Raw genomic sequence first — 17,061 nt, forward strand, 5'->3', positions numbered from 1 at the left:
GGTATGGGTTTTTTTTTTTTTTTTTGAGGACTCATGTACGAATGTGAAAGTAGGATTAGAAGAAAAGTAAAACATCACAGAATCAATGCTTTTGAATTGTGGGGCTGAAGATTTTTGGGAGTCCCTTGGACAGCAAGGAGATCAAATCAGTTAGTAATTAAAGAAATTAACACTCACTATTCACTGGAAAGACAAATACTGAAGCTAAAGCTTAAATATATTGGCCACATAATGAGGAGATACAGCTCATTGGAAGACTGATGCTGAAAAAGACAAGCATACAGAAGAGACAGCAGACAATGAAATGGAGAGATAGCATCATGGAAGCAATGAACATGAGCTTGGACAGACTGGGAGATAGTGGAAGACAGAAAGGCCTGGCAGGTATGGTCCATGGAGTCACAAAGCATCAGATATTTCTGAATGACTGAACAACAACTCCCTTTCCAAATACATTACAAAGGACTTTAATAATGTAAGCATAGTACAAAGGAATCTATTACACAAGTATAGTTAAATTGTAATCAGATATTTATTTTCAACAAAAGGAATGAAACTAAATATTTTAAAACAATACTGTGTAAACTAAGATCTTTCCCTCCCCTGAGATTCTAGGAGCATAAACTAGTCTTTAATTTTTAAATTTTTTATTTATTTTACTTTTTAAATCATAAAAGTATTTTATTGTTTCTCAGTTCCATGTAAAGATAGTTTTCAACATTGGTTTTCATAAGATTTTTAGCTCCAGATTTTTCTCCCTTCCTATCTTCCCTCCCCGCTCCCCAGGACAGAAAGCAATCTGATATAGTTATATATGTACAATCACATATTTCTGCATTAGTCATATTGAGAAAGAAGAATCAGAACAAAAGGGCAAAAACTCAAAAACAAAACAAAAGTAGAAACAGTATGGTTCAATCTGCATTCAGAATCCAGTTATTTTTTTCTGGTTGTGGAGAACATTTTCCATCATGAGTTCTTTGGAAGTGTCTTGGAACATTTTATTGCTGAGAAGAGTTAAGTCTATCCCAGTTGATCATCATACAATGTTGCTGTTACTGTGTTTTCCTGTGTTACAATGTTTTCCTGGTTCTACTCACTTCACTCAGCATCAGTCCACTTAAGTCTTCCCAGGTTTTTCTGAAATCTGCCTACTCATGATTTCTTATGGCCCAATAGTATTCCATTACATTCATATAGCACAATTTGGTTAGCCATTCCCCAGTTGATGGACATTCCCTCAATTTCCAATTCTTTGCCACCACAAAGAGCTGCTATAAATATTTTTGTACATGTGGGTCCTTTTCCCTTTTTTATTATCTCTTTGGGATACAAACCAGTAGTGGTATTACTGAATCAAAGGGTATGCACAGCTCCATAGCCCTTTGGGCATAGTTCAAAATTGCTGTCCAGAATGGTTGGGTCAGTTCACAACTCCATCAACAATGCTTTATGTTCCAATTTTTCCACAGTTTCTCCAACATTTATTATTTCCTTTTTGTCATATAAGCAAATCTGCTAGGTGTGAGGTGGTACCTCAGAGTTGTTTTAAGTTCAATTGCTCTAATCAATAGTGATTTAGAGCATTTTTTCATATGGCAATAGATAGCTTTGATTTCTTCATCTAACAACTGCCTGTTCATATCCTTTGACTATTTCTCAATTAGGAAATGACTTGCATTCTTATAAACTTTATTTAGTTCCCTACCTGTGCATTTTTTTTCATTTGTTCCCTTGATATTTTTGACCTTTTGTTCTTCCAGATGAATTTTGTTACCTCTGATCAAATAAAGGATGTCAGAAATAATGGCACTGATTTCTTCTTGGGCTCCTTTTCATCACCACTCTTTGAGATGCTAGAAGTTTTGATGCAGCCAACTACCTGATCTTCCATGCTGCTGGCTCATTGACTCATCTCCATATCATTCTGTGCAGCTTGTTTATCAGTAGTGGAGTGGTAGAGTGGACTCAAGGGTAGGCCTAGACATTTAGAATGACATCTGCATGGTATACCTTCTTCTCTCCTCTTAGAAGCCCTCATTTCCAGATGCCATGACTTTCATCAATTTCACTGTTTTGCACACACATACTCCAAAATTAAATACACAAACACTGCCATCCACAAAAAGGACAGAACTAATATGGAGATGTAGTCAGCTCTTTAAGAACTATAGAAAGGTATGTGTTTATTCAGAGTGACCTACATGCAGAATTGCCAGGGGTTGATCATTATTTTGCACTGGAACTGCCAAGCAGTTTCCCCTTATGCTTAAACAAAACCACCGCCACCAGCAGCAACACCACCACCACCACCATCATTATCATCATCAATCACCACCACCACCATCATCACCATTACCATTACCATTATCATCATCATCATCTTCTTCTTCTTCCTTCTTCTTCCTTCTTCTTCCTTCTCCTTCTTCCTTCTTCTTCTCCTTTGCCTTCTCCTACTACTACTGTATCTCTTCAAATTCTAAAACATTTATAGCACCACTTTTTATAATAGCAAAAAATTGAAAACAAAGTAGATTCCCATAAATTAAGGAATGACTAAACAAATTGTAGGATACAAATGAAGAAGAATATTACTGTTCTATGATAAATTATTTGTGGAATGAATCTATTAACAATAATACATAATAAATTATTTGTAGAATGAAAATATATGAGAAAGTAATAGGCCATGGCTGAAAATACTATTTTATAGTAGATCACACTTTTAAGTCAAATAATTTCCTAAAAGATAAAGAAAATATAGAACACTACTTTCTGATTAAAAAAATATATATCACAAAAATGTTTCCTTTAAGGATCTTCTTAAGGAAATGTATACACACATACAAATATACACACATACATACACATATGTGTGTGTGTTTGCCAAAGCTGTTGCCATTGTCATGGAGGATGAACAATTTTGTAGGGATTGCCTATGTTTAGCAAGGTCCTACAGATGTTCCTGTTTTCAGGTGACATTATGCAGATTATATCAATCACCATTACAGATCTACCAAAAGGAGTTCCATGATTACTCAAAAAATCCATCCTGCCCAGTATAAAGTGCTTAAAAAATCTCTAATCAATATATCTGATTCCTTAGTAATTATAACACATATTCTCTATGGACAAATGTCCATATGTATGTGTATATATAATATCTATATTGAAAGAGCAAGACACTTCATACTCCATTGTAATTTCTACTTTAAGATATTTCTCCTAGGCAAATATAAAAACCAATAGTCTTTTTTCCCTACCGTCACCTCAATTCCCCTGCATGAAAAATTCCTCTTAAAAATACTTATTTCTATTTTGAGTGTTGCTCTATTGGTTAATCTATTAACCTGTTAATTATATATCTGTGATTCTAGAATTTCCAACTCCCACAAGAGCTCATGTATCATGACATGAATAAATGGAAAGGAAAGGGAAACTAGGAAGGGCTGGGAATGTGTTCAGTGCTTTCTGTTCTTTAGCCCAGTGGGAATTCTAGAAAACACTACCTCTGATCTTAACTTCCTCAGCAGGACCACAAGAGAATCAATCTTTGAATGAGTTAACTTCAATAAAGTATTATCAAAGAGGGACAAGGTCCTGGTTCATCCTCCAAGAACTCCCATGATCCTATCTCAATGGAAATTTTAACAAGTGTTTATTAAGTATGTAAAATGTACAAAGCGCTGTTCTAAGTAGGCTGCCATATGGGTCCTTTGCCGCCTTCTCAAACATTTTCTTTTGCCTCCTTTCCCTAAGCTGCATTCCAAAGAACTACTGGTTGGAACCCAATGGGTCAAAATGTCACTCCTACAGAAGTGGACTTTATGATGGGATCCTGTATTGGCCCTGATTTTAGTGTCTTTGCATTCAAGTTCTTTCAATTCAATGAAAATGCATTGAGAACCGACTGTGCTAACACAGTACAAGGCCTAAGCCTTGTAGGTTGGTCTCATGATCTTAAGACCTAATGGGAAAATAGCAATTCAGGGAGTAATATAAGCTTGAACTTAATAGTTTAAAAGCTTTATTTTCTCTAAATATTACTCAGAATTACAAAATGTTAGAGAACTAAAATAGTTTTAATATTATCATTGACAAGTCATTTAAACAATTCGGGCCTTGGTTTCCTTATCTGTAAAAATAGGGTAAAAATAGGGTATTGATTTAATGACTTCAAAGGTCCCTTTCAGGTCTAAATATATGATCCTATGATCTAGACCAATTGGTTTTTGCTGGTTTTCTGATTAGGCCTCCAAGTTTTTATTGAGTTGTGAGTCTTTATGTCTTATTTTAAAATTACATTTAAAGCCTTCTGATTCTCTTTTTAGTTCCTATCTTTTATGCTAACAAAGTTTTCTAAATCACTTATTGCATAGATCTTACAATTTAGACTGATTCTGTTGTAATTGAGTAATTTTTTTTCTATATTGATTTAAGAGAATGTTCTGTCCATCAATCAGATCTTGGAAGGTTTGTTATTCCTTTCTGGTAACTATCATCCCTTTCCAAAAAGATTACATAACTCCCCAGGCCTGCTAGATATCTCTTTTGCTAGGCAGTCCTATTCTGCTCTGCTCTGCTCTGTTCTGCTCTGCTCTGCTCTGTTCTGTTCTGTTCTGTTCTGTTCTGTTCTGTTCTGTTCTGTTCTGTTCTGTTCTGTTCTGTTCTGTTCTGTTCTACTCTGCTCTGCTCTGTTCTGCTCTGCTCTACTCTACTATATTCTACAAACATTTATTTCTCAATTACAATGAACGGGGGCAGCTAGGTGGTGCAGTGGATAAAGCAGTGGCACTGGATTCAGGAGAACCTAAGTTCAAATCCAGCAGCAGACACTTGACACTTACTAGCTATGTGACCCTGGGAAAGTCACTTAACCCTCATTGCCTCTCCCCCCAAGATAATTTGAAAATAAAATAAAAAATAAAAACAAATCAATTACTACGAACAATTCATTAGTTCAGGCACTAGGCATAAAAAGACAAAACCAAAATATCCCCTGCTCTTAGGCGGGGCTATACTATACTGTAGAACATACAATCCATACAAAAATAAATACATGGTAATTTATCTTCCTAAAATAAAAGTCTTACCATGTCATGCCTCTATTTGATAAACTCCAGTGGCCTCTAATTGCTCCAGGAAGAATATAAAATCCTCTATTAGACTTTTAAAGTCTGTCATAACATAGCCTTTTTCCTAACTCTCCAGTCTTCTTATACCTTACTCCCTCCCTCATATACTCTGTAATCCAGTGACCATAGCCTCCTTGCTGTTTCTCACACTTGACAATTCATCTTCAAACTTCAGCTATTTTCTCTGGGTGTCTCTCATGCTGGACTCTCTCCCTCCTCATCTTCATCTTCTGTCTTCCCTGGCTTCCTTCAAGGTCAACCTAAAATTCCACTTGCAACAAGAATTTTTTTCCTGGCCTCCCTCCCCCCCCCCATTAAATCTAGTGCTATTTTCCTGATTATTTCCAATTTATCATATCATATCTCATTTTTAGTTGTTTATATGTTGTCTCACCCATCTGACTTTTGAGTGAGACCCTTAATAGCGAGGCCCATTTCTTTTGGGCCTTTCTTTGTATCCCTAGTACTCGTAGCACATCGTCTGGCAAATTTTGTTGTTGTTGTTCGGTTATATACAATTCTTATTGACCTCATATGGGATTTTCTTGGAAAAGATACTACAGTTTTTTGTCATTTTCTTCTCCAGTGGATTAGGGCAAATAGAGGTTAAGTGACTGTTCTAGAGTCATACATCTAGTGAGTATAAGAGGCCAGATTTGAACTCAAGTCTTCTTGATTCCAGGCCCTATACTCTATCCACTGAACCACTTAGCCCTCTGGTCAATAGGTGCTTGATAAATCCTCTGGGATCATTGCCTAGTTATGGTGGAGGCACTTGTATAACTCAATGAAACTATAAATTATGCCATGCAGGGTTACCTAAGACAAACAGGTAATAGTAGAGAGTTCTGACAAAAGGTGATCCATTGTAGGAGGAAATGGCAAACCATTCTAGTATCTTTGCCAAGAAAACCCCATGGTCGATATGAAAATTCTAAAACATGTAACATCCTATGATAAGCCCCTCAGTTTGGAAGTGCCTGGTAAGCTATGGTCCACAGTGTCATGAAAGTTCTGGCACAAGAATGACTGAACAATAATAAATAAATGTGTGTTGATTGTTGACTTAGCTTGCAGAAAGTCAGAGAGTCTTAATAATTGATAAAATCATTGAAAATATTGCACCTTAAATAAGCTATAAAAGAAGATGAGGTTCTGATACACAAAGATGAGACAGGAGTATATATCAAGCATGTGAGATAGTTTGCGAACAGAGATGAAAGTTTTTGAACAGAGATGAAAGGCTAAGATTGAGGAACAATAAGTAGTAGTCCAATTGGACTAGAACTCAGAATACGTGGAGGAGTATTAAAAGACAAAGGCCAACAGAAGAAAGATTGTGAAGGGCCTTAAATCTTAAATCTGAGGCTGTTAGTATTTTTATCTTATAGGCAATCAGATTCCAATAGATGTTTTTCAGGTGGAAAGCAACATGATTAAACCTGTACCTTTGAAATAATAGATTTTGCAATAATTTAGAGAATGGAAAGTGGAAAAGTGGAAACCAGAAGCAAGAAGACCAACTAGGAGGCTATTTCAGAACTGCAGGTGAAGGGTGAAGAGGTCCAGATCTAGAATAGTGACTACTTAAATAGAGAAAAGGGATAGGGTTCAAGAGATTTTCTAGAGGTTGAATATTCAAAACATGGCCAGTGATTACATGTAGGGAGAATAGAAAAAGAGACAAAGGAGGTTAATGAGTCGAGGATGATTTCAAAGTCATGGCCCCAAATTATTTGGATTATGATTTTTGTCTCCTACAGAGGGGAAGAAACTGGAGGCAAAATAATGAATTATGCTTGACCAATCAAACATTTGGAAGTGAAATTTTAAAAAAACACCATTAGTCAATTACAAAAGGACCCTCAGTCCAGAATGCACTCTCTAAGAAATTTAAATTATTTTCCCCCAAATCTACAAAAATACTGTTCTAAATCAATAATACATAGATGATCAGTGCTGGTTTGAACTGCTTAACTATGCCATGATGCTAAATATTGCATAATCCCTATTCTTATCTTTGGGAGACCCTGAGCAATGTTAACTTCCAGTGAATGAAAAGTACTTCTTACCTTTATCTTCCTATCTTCCACTCAGTACAGCCAAGCAATGTTGTCAATAATCGAAAATATATCACTTAGATGGAACCTTCTTATTACACTTGTCTCTATTCTCGGCTCTATGGGGATTCTAAAATATTCTAAAGTATTTTAGAATGCATGTTTGGAGCTAACCATTGTTACTGTTTCATTACATAATAAAATACAATATAACATTTTCTGATTTCTTTTTCTTTTAACAGAGATGAATAAAGGAGAAGAGAATGGAGAATTTTGTCAAGTGTTTATGAATTATCCTCGATTCTTTCCTCTCCTTCAACCTTCATATTTGATCAGTTGCCAAGTCTTGTTTATTTGGCTACCACTTCTCAGATATATTCTTTTTTCTCTACTCACAAAGCCTCTTCTCCATTTAAGACCTTCATTCTCTCTTACCTTAACAAATGTAGTGGTCTCTCATCTCTACACTCTATCCTCCACAAAGCTTCCAAATTGATACTCTTAAACATACATTTGACAATGTCACTCCCCTATTCAGAAATCTTCAGTGTCTCCTTACTGTCTCCACGGAAAAAATACGCAATTTTCAGCATGGCATTAAATCTCTCCATAATATCATACCCACCACTATTTCTAGTCATTCTATAGTATTCCCTCTCCATTCCAATTAAAGTGGCTTACTACCATTCCCCCATATGTAATATTCCCAATTCTGCTTCTGTAAGTTATTGTAGGTAGTCTTCTATATCTAAATTGCATTTCCCTTTCACCTCTTCTGTATAGCTATCTTGTCTGTCTTCAAAATAAAATTATAGTACTACCTATTACATGAAGTTTCCCTCCAATTGTTAATGATCAATATCTATTGAGATAGAGAGACATATAGACAGAATAGATAGAAAGGATAATTTATTAATCATTTAATCAATGCCAGGCATTCTACTAAACACTGGAATACAAATACAAGCAAAAAGAAAAACTGTTCCTTGAACATATAGAAGCTAAAATACAGGATAGGGGTGGAGTTACATGTGTAGAAACAAAGTATTAAAGTCTAAAGAGTCAGAAGTGGATTAAGGGCAAAACTAAGCACTGATAGCCTGGGTGCTTGCTCAGGTGGAGGTTCCAAGCAAGGGCTCCCCCATCAGGAATTAAGGCAGGACAAGTTTAAGGTCATAATAATCTCCAGGGTGAGAAGACTTCTGGGATTCTGGTTATAATCCAAATAAATTGAAAATACTTCCCATTATTTTGCCTATACATTGTTTGTTTTTCTGTATACATATTCCAAACCATCTCCAAAGTATGTTTATAAGAATAACAGCCCTCAAAGAGTAGAAATTGAATTGCTTTTGTCTTTGTATCCTTAGGAACTTCCATAGTAATTTTATACACAGTTTGGGGCTTATTAATTTTTCTTTAAACTGAAATGAAATTAAGTGAACATCATATAACATTTCCCTGAGGATTATATTATTTGGCCCCAAATAAATGAGATGCTCTCTGTCAAGTATCCACACAGCCTACATGATTAGATTCTTGTAAGAATCATTGTAATAACAGAACACCATAAATAAATGCACCTATGGAAATATAGGCATGAGGAGAGCCAATATTGCCACAACTATGCTGTCTCTCCCCAGCCTAAGTCATACCAAGTCCTTCTCACTTTTATTTTGCTCCAGAATGTTCCGTATTGGTAGAATGGTGTTGTTAACTAGTCCGAATACACTAGCCATATTGGCACAATTGTTTCTCCTTAATTGTCCTCGCTGAACTCAGCCTCATAGAAAATGGAGAAAATGATGTACTCACCAGGTAAGATGATTCCAATCCTATACTCTGGGTGGAATCTAGCATCCTGCCCCTTTACAGGAACAATATCTTACATCTTAAATCTATTCTCAAAGAAATTCTAATCCCAATGAAGGAAATGGTTAAATTCCCATGCAAGGTAACACTTGATTAAGTGCTAATATCAAAAGCTCTAAAAAATAAATGCTACAATATCTTTAAATTTCATGACATGAATCCTAAAAAGAATTTGGTCCTGTTGATGTTTTTTTCTTACCTAACACTTTTTGCTGATTGCTATTTCTGACAGGAAGATCATCAATAGCCTAATTCTGTTTCCAATCAATATCCATTGCTCAAACCTTCTACCATATTCAATAGCAAGCATTTATTAAATGCCTATTAAGTTGCAAGCATCAGCATACTTGAGTAGATTTGAAATCTTTTGCTTCTTGGAATGTGACAGTGGTTGCAACAGGGAGTATGGGGATGGGAGGGGACTACCACCTCCAAATTTTTAACTATTGGCCTAAGAGTATGCCAGGATTGTTTTATAGAAGCAATCTACAATGCTAATTCAATAAACAGACTTTATTTATGTCATTGTTTCTCTCTCTCACTGCATGTGTGGGGGGAGGGGCTGTGTAGGTTTCTGGTCAATATAGACAAAGATTTACTTAGTGATTATTTTATGAATTTGGAATTCCTGAGATTTCCTTGCATCTGACAAAGTCATATCATTTAGGAAGGAAATTAATTTGAAGTAGGAGAGAAGGGGGAGGGACTCATTCTTCAGACTCTTCTCACAGCTACAGCTCTTCTACATCTCTTCCCACATGAAGTTAATACAGAGAAGAAGGGCAGAGCAACAGCAAAAGTGATGGATTAGTGCTTAAAATCCCAATTTTTGGCCCACATGAGTCTTTATTTTGACTTAGCCCTAAGGAAAATTAAAGTGACAGATTACAACTGTCACTAGATACTAACTCCCTTTATCCTTCTTCCATTTCTCCTCCTATTCCCAGAGATAGAGAGAGAAAACTGATAAAACTCTGACTTCAGGACATAGGCCAGAGAGTTTTATAGCCATTTAAAGACCTTTAATATCTGCAAGTGTTACCATGGAAACCAAAGCACACTAAACCCAAAATTATTATCTCTATCTATTACCCCCAAACTGGTTAAATGATTGTGATTTGGGAAAGGTCAACTGAAAGTCTCAAACATAACATCTAAATCCTATTATTCCACATAATTTTTCCCTTAATTTCAGTTCATTATTTCTTACCACTCAGAAAAAGTTTATCCTTTGCCATTGTCATTAGAGAGTAAATATCCATTGATTAGTCAACATACATTTATTAAGCACTTGCTATGCCCCATGTACAAAACTGAGCATTGAGGAGACAAAGAAAAAGTAAAAAACTATTCTTTGCATTCCAGGAGCTTACATTTGAATGGAGGATTCACCAGATGAATAACTAAATATGCCAATACAAAATATATATGAACTAGATGAAAGGAAATCTTAGAGGGGAAGGTACTAGTTGCTAGGGGAGATCATTAAGGGGCTCTTGAAGATATTGAGAGTTTATTTGACTCTTAAAAGAAGGAGCTGAAGGGCACAAAAACAGGAGACTTAGTATATAATGTTCCCTTTGCCTGGGCCTCCCCCAACAAATTAAGTCATCCTGAGCTTCAAAACTATCAGCTCAAATATCCCTATAACTTGACTATCACACAACTCATACCTGCTGTTGGTCAATAGTACCAGAATTTTTCCAGGATAATACTATCTTCCATAATATAAAGATGGGAGAAGGAGGTGGATCAATCTGACTTCTAGTCAAGAGCCAAGCGCCAAAGCTCATACAATTTCCATGCAATCCCTGAATGTGCTTAAGGAGTCTATCTTAGTTATTCCATGAACTAAGTCTACCAATAACCTTTACAGGTTAATATCCCAGAGACAATATAACTGATAGGTGAACAACTGAAAATCTGGAGGGAATTGTGTACATAGCCCTTCTGAAGCAATGAGATTTCTCATGACACCATCACAATACACCTGAGAAGATAGTACCTTGATAATCTTGTTCCTTTTCTATTCGAATTCTGTACCTTGAGGCTTCTTCTTTTTAGTTGCTTCTTTGCTGAACTATTTCTGATGTCAAAAAAGCTTTTAATAAGCTTCAGATGAGATGATTTTCTTCTTGCACAAAGCAGGACTTTTACTTAAGGTATTAAGGGAAAAGGAAGCACATTTAAAAGCCATTTCTAATTGTCTGTCTACTACTGTCCTTTGGTCTCTTTCTACCTCATCACTTTCTGTACTCACTAAATAACTGTGTCAGATTATTTTTCCTCACAGGATTACCCTTCACTTTGTATTTCCTGCATAGATGTGTCACTTCTCAGTTCCTGTGCCTTATGTGGTTTTGTTTTGTTTGTTTTTCCTCCTTGCCCAAAATACATTAGCAATGACAATGAGCTCTGTTGTCATTTCATGCTATTTACCTTTATTGTTTCAGAAGAAAAACTTTTTAAAAGCTATATTGGAGATCAAATCCCAAATTAACATCTGGAGTACAGTTCAGAAAAAAAAAAATATATATATATATATACTCTGCAATTCATTGTCACTCATGACAATTTTCACTGGGATCTTACTCATATTTAAGAGAGTTCAATTCAAATTTCTAGGATGGCATTAGATGCATTCATATAATTAATTAAAAGACAAATGTCTTATTCCCACATTGTAAGAGAAAAATTGGTACTGGCAAGAGAACTGGATTTGAATTCAGATTAAAATACATAGGTTCAAATCCCAATATGGCTTCCTCTTGTTTATGTGATATTGGTCAAATCATTTAATATTCTTCTACTTTAGTTTTCTCATCTGTAAAATGAAAGAGTTGTTTTAGAAGACATCTAAGGTGCCCTTTAACTCTATATCGTGAGATTATAGCATCTTTCATTAAATGTGCCTCTATCTATAGTGGGCAGTTGTCTTTAGAGCCATTATTGATGGCAAACCCTTGATTAAATGAAGGAAGATGTTCCAGTAAGGGAGACTGAATGCTAGAATGAGGAATAGGGGACTCATCAGGTCATTCAATAGACATGTATTCCAGGCCAACTATGGGATAGATATTGTACTAAAAATTAAGAATACTAAACAAAGAAATAAATACACAAAGGAATGAATGAATGAGTGAGTGAATGAATAAATGAATGAATGAATAGGAAAAGACAACCCTTTTCTTGGCAGTGATATAGAGCCACTAAAGTTTATTGAGTAGGGAGGGGCACTATGAAAAGAATATCTCTGTGACATCTGAGTGGAGGATAATCTAAAGTGGGAGTGACTTAAAGCGAGGAGACCAATGACCAGGCTGTTGCTATAGTCTATATATGAGGTTATGATGTCTTGTACCAGGGTGCTGGCAGTATCAGAGTAGAGAAGGGGACATAGGCAAGAGATGCTATAAAAGAGAAATTGAAAGGTCTTGGCATCAAATTATAAATGGAGTTTGAGAGAGAATAAGTCAAGAATGACATGTAAGGGGGCATCTAGTTGGCACAGTGGACAAAGCACCAGCCCTGGATTCAGAAGTATCTGAGTTCAAATCCAACCTCAGACACTTGACACCTACTAGCTGTGTGACCCTGGGTAAGTCCCTTAACCTGCATTGCCCCAGGGAGGAAAATAATGACTTATAGGCTGTAAACATAGGTAACTGTGAGGATGGTGGGTCCCTGAACAGAAGCTAGGAAGATGAGGGTAAGGGAATAATGAGTTCAAAATTGGACTTATTGAGTTTAAGATGTCTATAGGAAATCCAGTTTGAGATATCAAATACCCAGTTAGAGATATGAGACTAGAAGTCAGCAGAGGAGTTGGGGCTGGATTAGTTAAACTGAGAACCATCAGCAAGCAGATGATAATTGAATCCCCAAGAGGTGATGAGATTAAGGACTGAAGTAGTAGTTATATAGGAGTAGAAAAGAAGAGGTTTTAGTACAGAGCCCTGTGGTACACCCATGGTTAGCAGGTAAGACCTTCATAAAGATCCAGCAAAATAGACTGAGAAGGAGCAGTTAGAGAAATAGGAAGAGAACCAGGAGAAAGTAGCATCATCAAAACCTAAAAAGAAAAGAGTATAAAGGGGAAGAGGATGATAGTGTCAAAGGCTGCAATCACAAAAGAAGATGTAAGAAAGGTGGAAGAGATTAGTACCTTTGGAGAGAACAATAACCAATGAAAGAAGGAATCATAAACCAGAGTGTAGAGAGGTCAGAAGTATAGGAGGAGGAAAAGAAGTGTATAAGCCTATTGTAGATGGCTTTTTCAAAGTCCAGGCCTTCTTTACTTCTCCTTATTACCCAAACTCACAGCTTCTAGTAGAACTTGTGAAGGTTTATAGAACCAAGGGCAGAGGCTACAACATGGAAATCAGTAGCAGTTGATTCTGGGAGTAATAGCCATAATTTCTAAAGCAAAGTTGTCAAACAGACCACAACACTCATTAGGGTAGCGTAACCTAGATTAAAGGGCAATTGGGGAATTTTTGACAAAAGAAATAAAAAATACAACAGATAGATCATATTACATTTTGTTTGTTTTGTTTTGTTTTTTTGTGGAACAATGAGGGTTAAGTGACTTGCACAAGGTCACACAGCTAGTAAGTATCAAGTGTCTGAAGCTGGATTTGAACTGGGGTCCTTCTGAATCAAGGGCTGGTGCTTTAGCCACTGTGCCATCTAGCTGCCCTCATGTTACATTTTAAAACTTAGTCAATATGCAGCCCACAGGGATCTTTAGGTATTGATTAGTGACCCCTGTTTCTGAGTCTGTCAGCACTAATCTGAAGCCATTCAGTACTGAGGAAGAATAGAGTAAGAAAAAGAAAAGAAAAGAAAAGAATCCCCAAGCACCAGAAACTTTTGGGTAGTTTTAAACACTCTTCAATAATTATTTGGACAGTTATTGCTAATAGTGTATCAAGACCTTCAGTCAATGTCTACAATCCAAAGGGAAGTGGGATATTAAAGAAAAAAATTGTGTGATTCAGACCAAAATGGACTTTTTGTTTGTTTTTCTGAAGAATCCAATCACTTGGTTGAATTTTCTATTTCATTTTAATTAGGTAGTGATATTGGTCTGGGATAACAGAGAAGTTTTCTTCTTGAGAAGCTAAACTAAAGGACAGACAAAGCTAAAAAGGAAGGGCAGGACAGAGATAAGTCCAGAAGTCAATACCACCACCCTTCATTTAAGTCTTTCCCATCCCACCTCTCATTCAAGCTTTTCCCAACCCCAAAAGGAAATTTCCATTATCAGGAGGCCACCCCATCTACACACTATAAAAACTGTTGCCTTTCTTCTGTTCTCTGGGGATGATGTCTAAGCCATCTTCTTCCCTTGATAAGTCTTCAACTTCCCTCTTGGTCAATTTCTCCAGGACCCAAATAAAAGACTATTTTATTCTAATTGGACTGTGTGTGAGAGTGTAAATATTTACAGAGGAAAAACTAAGAATCCCTACCACCTACTTCCCCCCCAGGACAGTAGCTATTTGTAGTGTCTATTTATACATGGATAAAGAACAGTAAGTTGGGAACTGTGGTCCCATTTTAAAAAAATTGCCAGTTATTTTAATAAGGGATTAAAAAACTAGACTGCTGGCCACAGACATATAATAAAGACAGGAATTTGGGAGGGGAGGGGGAAGGTTTGAGGTAGCTAGGAATGTCTCCTGAAAGTTCTATTAGTTTGTTGTCATTGTCTGTGCCTTCCTAGTCTTCATTTGTATAAGAAATTTAGAGAATTGGGAGGCTAAAGGAAATTCACAGAACTTGAGATCCACTTAGGTAGTAGATTTCTTGGGTCTATCCTGTCCAAAGGGGGAAAGGATTACCTCAGGAGGTGAAGTAGAAAGTTATAAGGACTTCTAACCATAAATTAGATGGTAAAATGGGACGATGGACTATGATTGAGTCCCAAACAGAGATTTCAAAACAGATTAAGTAACTATAGTTTCTACTTAACTAGCTGTCATGTTCTGTATTCAGAAAGAGCTTGGCCCCTGGAGGCAGTTTCATTCCAGAGAGAAAAGCTGCCCAGAGCTCTGGGAACTGGCATATTCTTCTTCTTAAGAAGTAAGGCAGCTGAGAGTTTTGTTTTTTCACTAGTCTTAAATGTGATTTATAAAGGGCCTTTCTTCTTTAATCGATTGTAGCTTAATTCTCTGGGCTATAAGCTAAAAGAGAGATAGCAGATACCAAGGACATTACTCCCTCTCATTGAGAAGAGGTAGCATCTATGCTGAATGTACTTGAATCCAGGAGCTGGGAGCAAATAGGGGTTTACCAAATAATTTTTCATGAGAGCCATACTTACCAGTGACCATGAAACCAGTAAAGCACTGCCAGGTGAAAACTACATACCTCATGAGAACAACAAGGAACAGCACCAATGGGAGCAGTGTGATGGCATCACTAAAAAATACCTCTAGCCCAAACATATCCAAAAGTGAGGCCTGGTTTTCCATGTATATACAGGTGTGTACATGTGTGTGTTTCTCCACTTACATCCTCTAGACAGGTATACTATATTACTGCATGTATATATATGTGAGTGTGTTGTGTGTATGTATATGTGTATGCATGTATGTATGTACATATGTATGTACACAGTGTATATTTGCGAGTATGTCCCAGGTTTAAGGGAAGTATGCCCAACTGCTACCTTCCCTCCTATAGCTTTTACAAAATGCTTTTTAATGATGGCATTGCTCATTTACAAAATGTCTAAGAGCAGAAGAGAGAATAACCTTCCTCTGCCCCTTTCCCAGATCTTTTCATTTAGTAATGTTTGTGCTTAAAGGGGAATATAGTTCCCTGATGTCTGGTAGCCTATACCATATTCATTGAGTAATAGTCTTGACAAATGGGTAATCATTGGGCAGCCAGTGATATAGAAATTATTTCTCTTCCTTCCCTACTATGACGCTTACTTTGTATGATTGAGATGGAAGATTTATACTCAGAAAGATGCTGATATTCTCCAAGGTATTAAGCCTGCAGTTAGGATGTTACCACTAGATCTGACTAGCAAAGCTTGAAATAATTGCCCAAAAGTGGAATGTAATTCCCACCAGTTGCCCTTAGTAGAATGTAAGCTTTTTAGGGCAGGTACTGTTTATTGTTTTATCTTTTTATCCCTACAGCCTTAGTTTGTTGCCAATAATAGAAACTTAATAAAAGCTTCTTGAATTAAATTTGAATTAAATCACTAAATAGAATAAGCATAATTAATGAAGATAATAAGAATCTTTTCAATTCAAATCATCACCCTTTTCTAGAACAATGTAAATTTACTATTAGCTAATAATTATCAAATACTACATTTAAAAAGAAAAGAATTGAACAAAATGTAAAGGAATACAAAAAAATGCAGCACAATGTGGTACCTCTGGCCAAGGTTTTATCAAATGGCTTTGTAGGTGGATTTCTTGCATGCTTTGATTTTCTCTCTATCAAGAGAGACTGATCTAATTCTTGTTTATTCAGAGAGATGTTACATTGCCTTATTAGCACTTCCATTTAGTCTTCTGATCATTAAGGCATTTAGGATTTTTTCATTCAGTCAGTAGAAAAATAAAATAGGGAGAAAATCCCTTTAGTCTATCTTGCTAAATATGATGTACTCATCTGAAACTTCATATTTGGAAGGTTGACACAGAATAGACCAATAGAACTAAAGCAAATTGAAGGTATATTTTTCTCAAGTCAAGTCAATAAGCATTTATTAATTGGTACAGTGCTAAATACTATGCTAAGAGCTAGGGATACAAAGAAAGAAAGGAAAAGAAAAAATCCCTGCTCTTACAGAGCTCACAATCTATGCAGGAGACAAGATTACAATCCTATGTACAAACAAGCTATATGTAAGATAAACAGGTGAGAATTATTAGAAGGAAAGATTAAGGAAAATTTCAAAAGGCTTCTTGTGCAAGGTGGGACTTTAGTTGAGATGTGAAGCAAGTTGGGGAAACCAGGTTGCA

The sequence above is a fragment of the Dromiciops gliroides genome, chromosome 6, assembly GCF_019393635.1.
Source record: "Dromiciops gliroides isolate mDroGli1 chromosome 6, mDroGli1.pri, whole genome shotgun sequence".
Taxonomy (NCBI): Eukaryota; Metazoa; Chordata; class Mammalia; order Microbiotheria; family Microbiotheriidae; genus Dromiciops; species Dromiciops gliroides.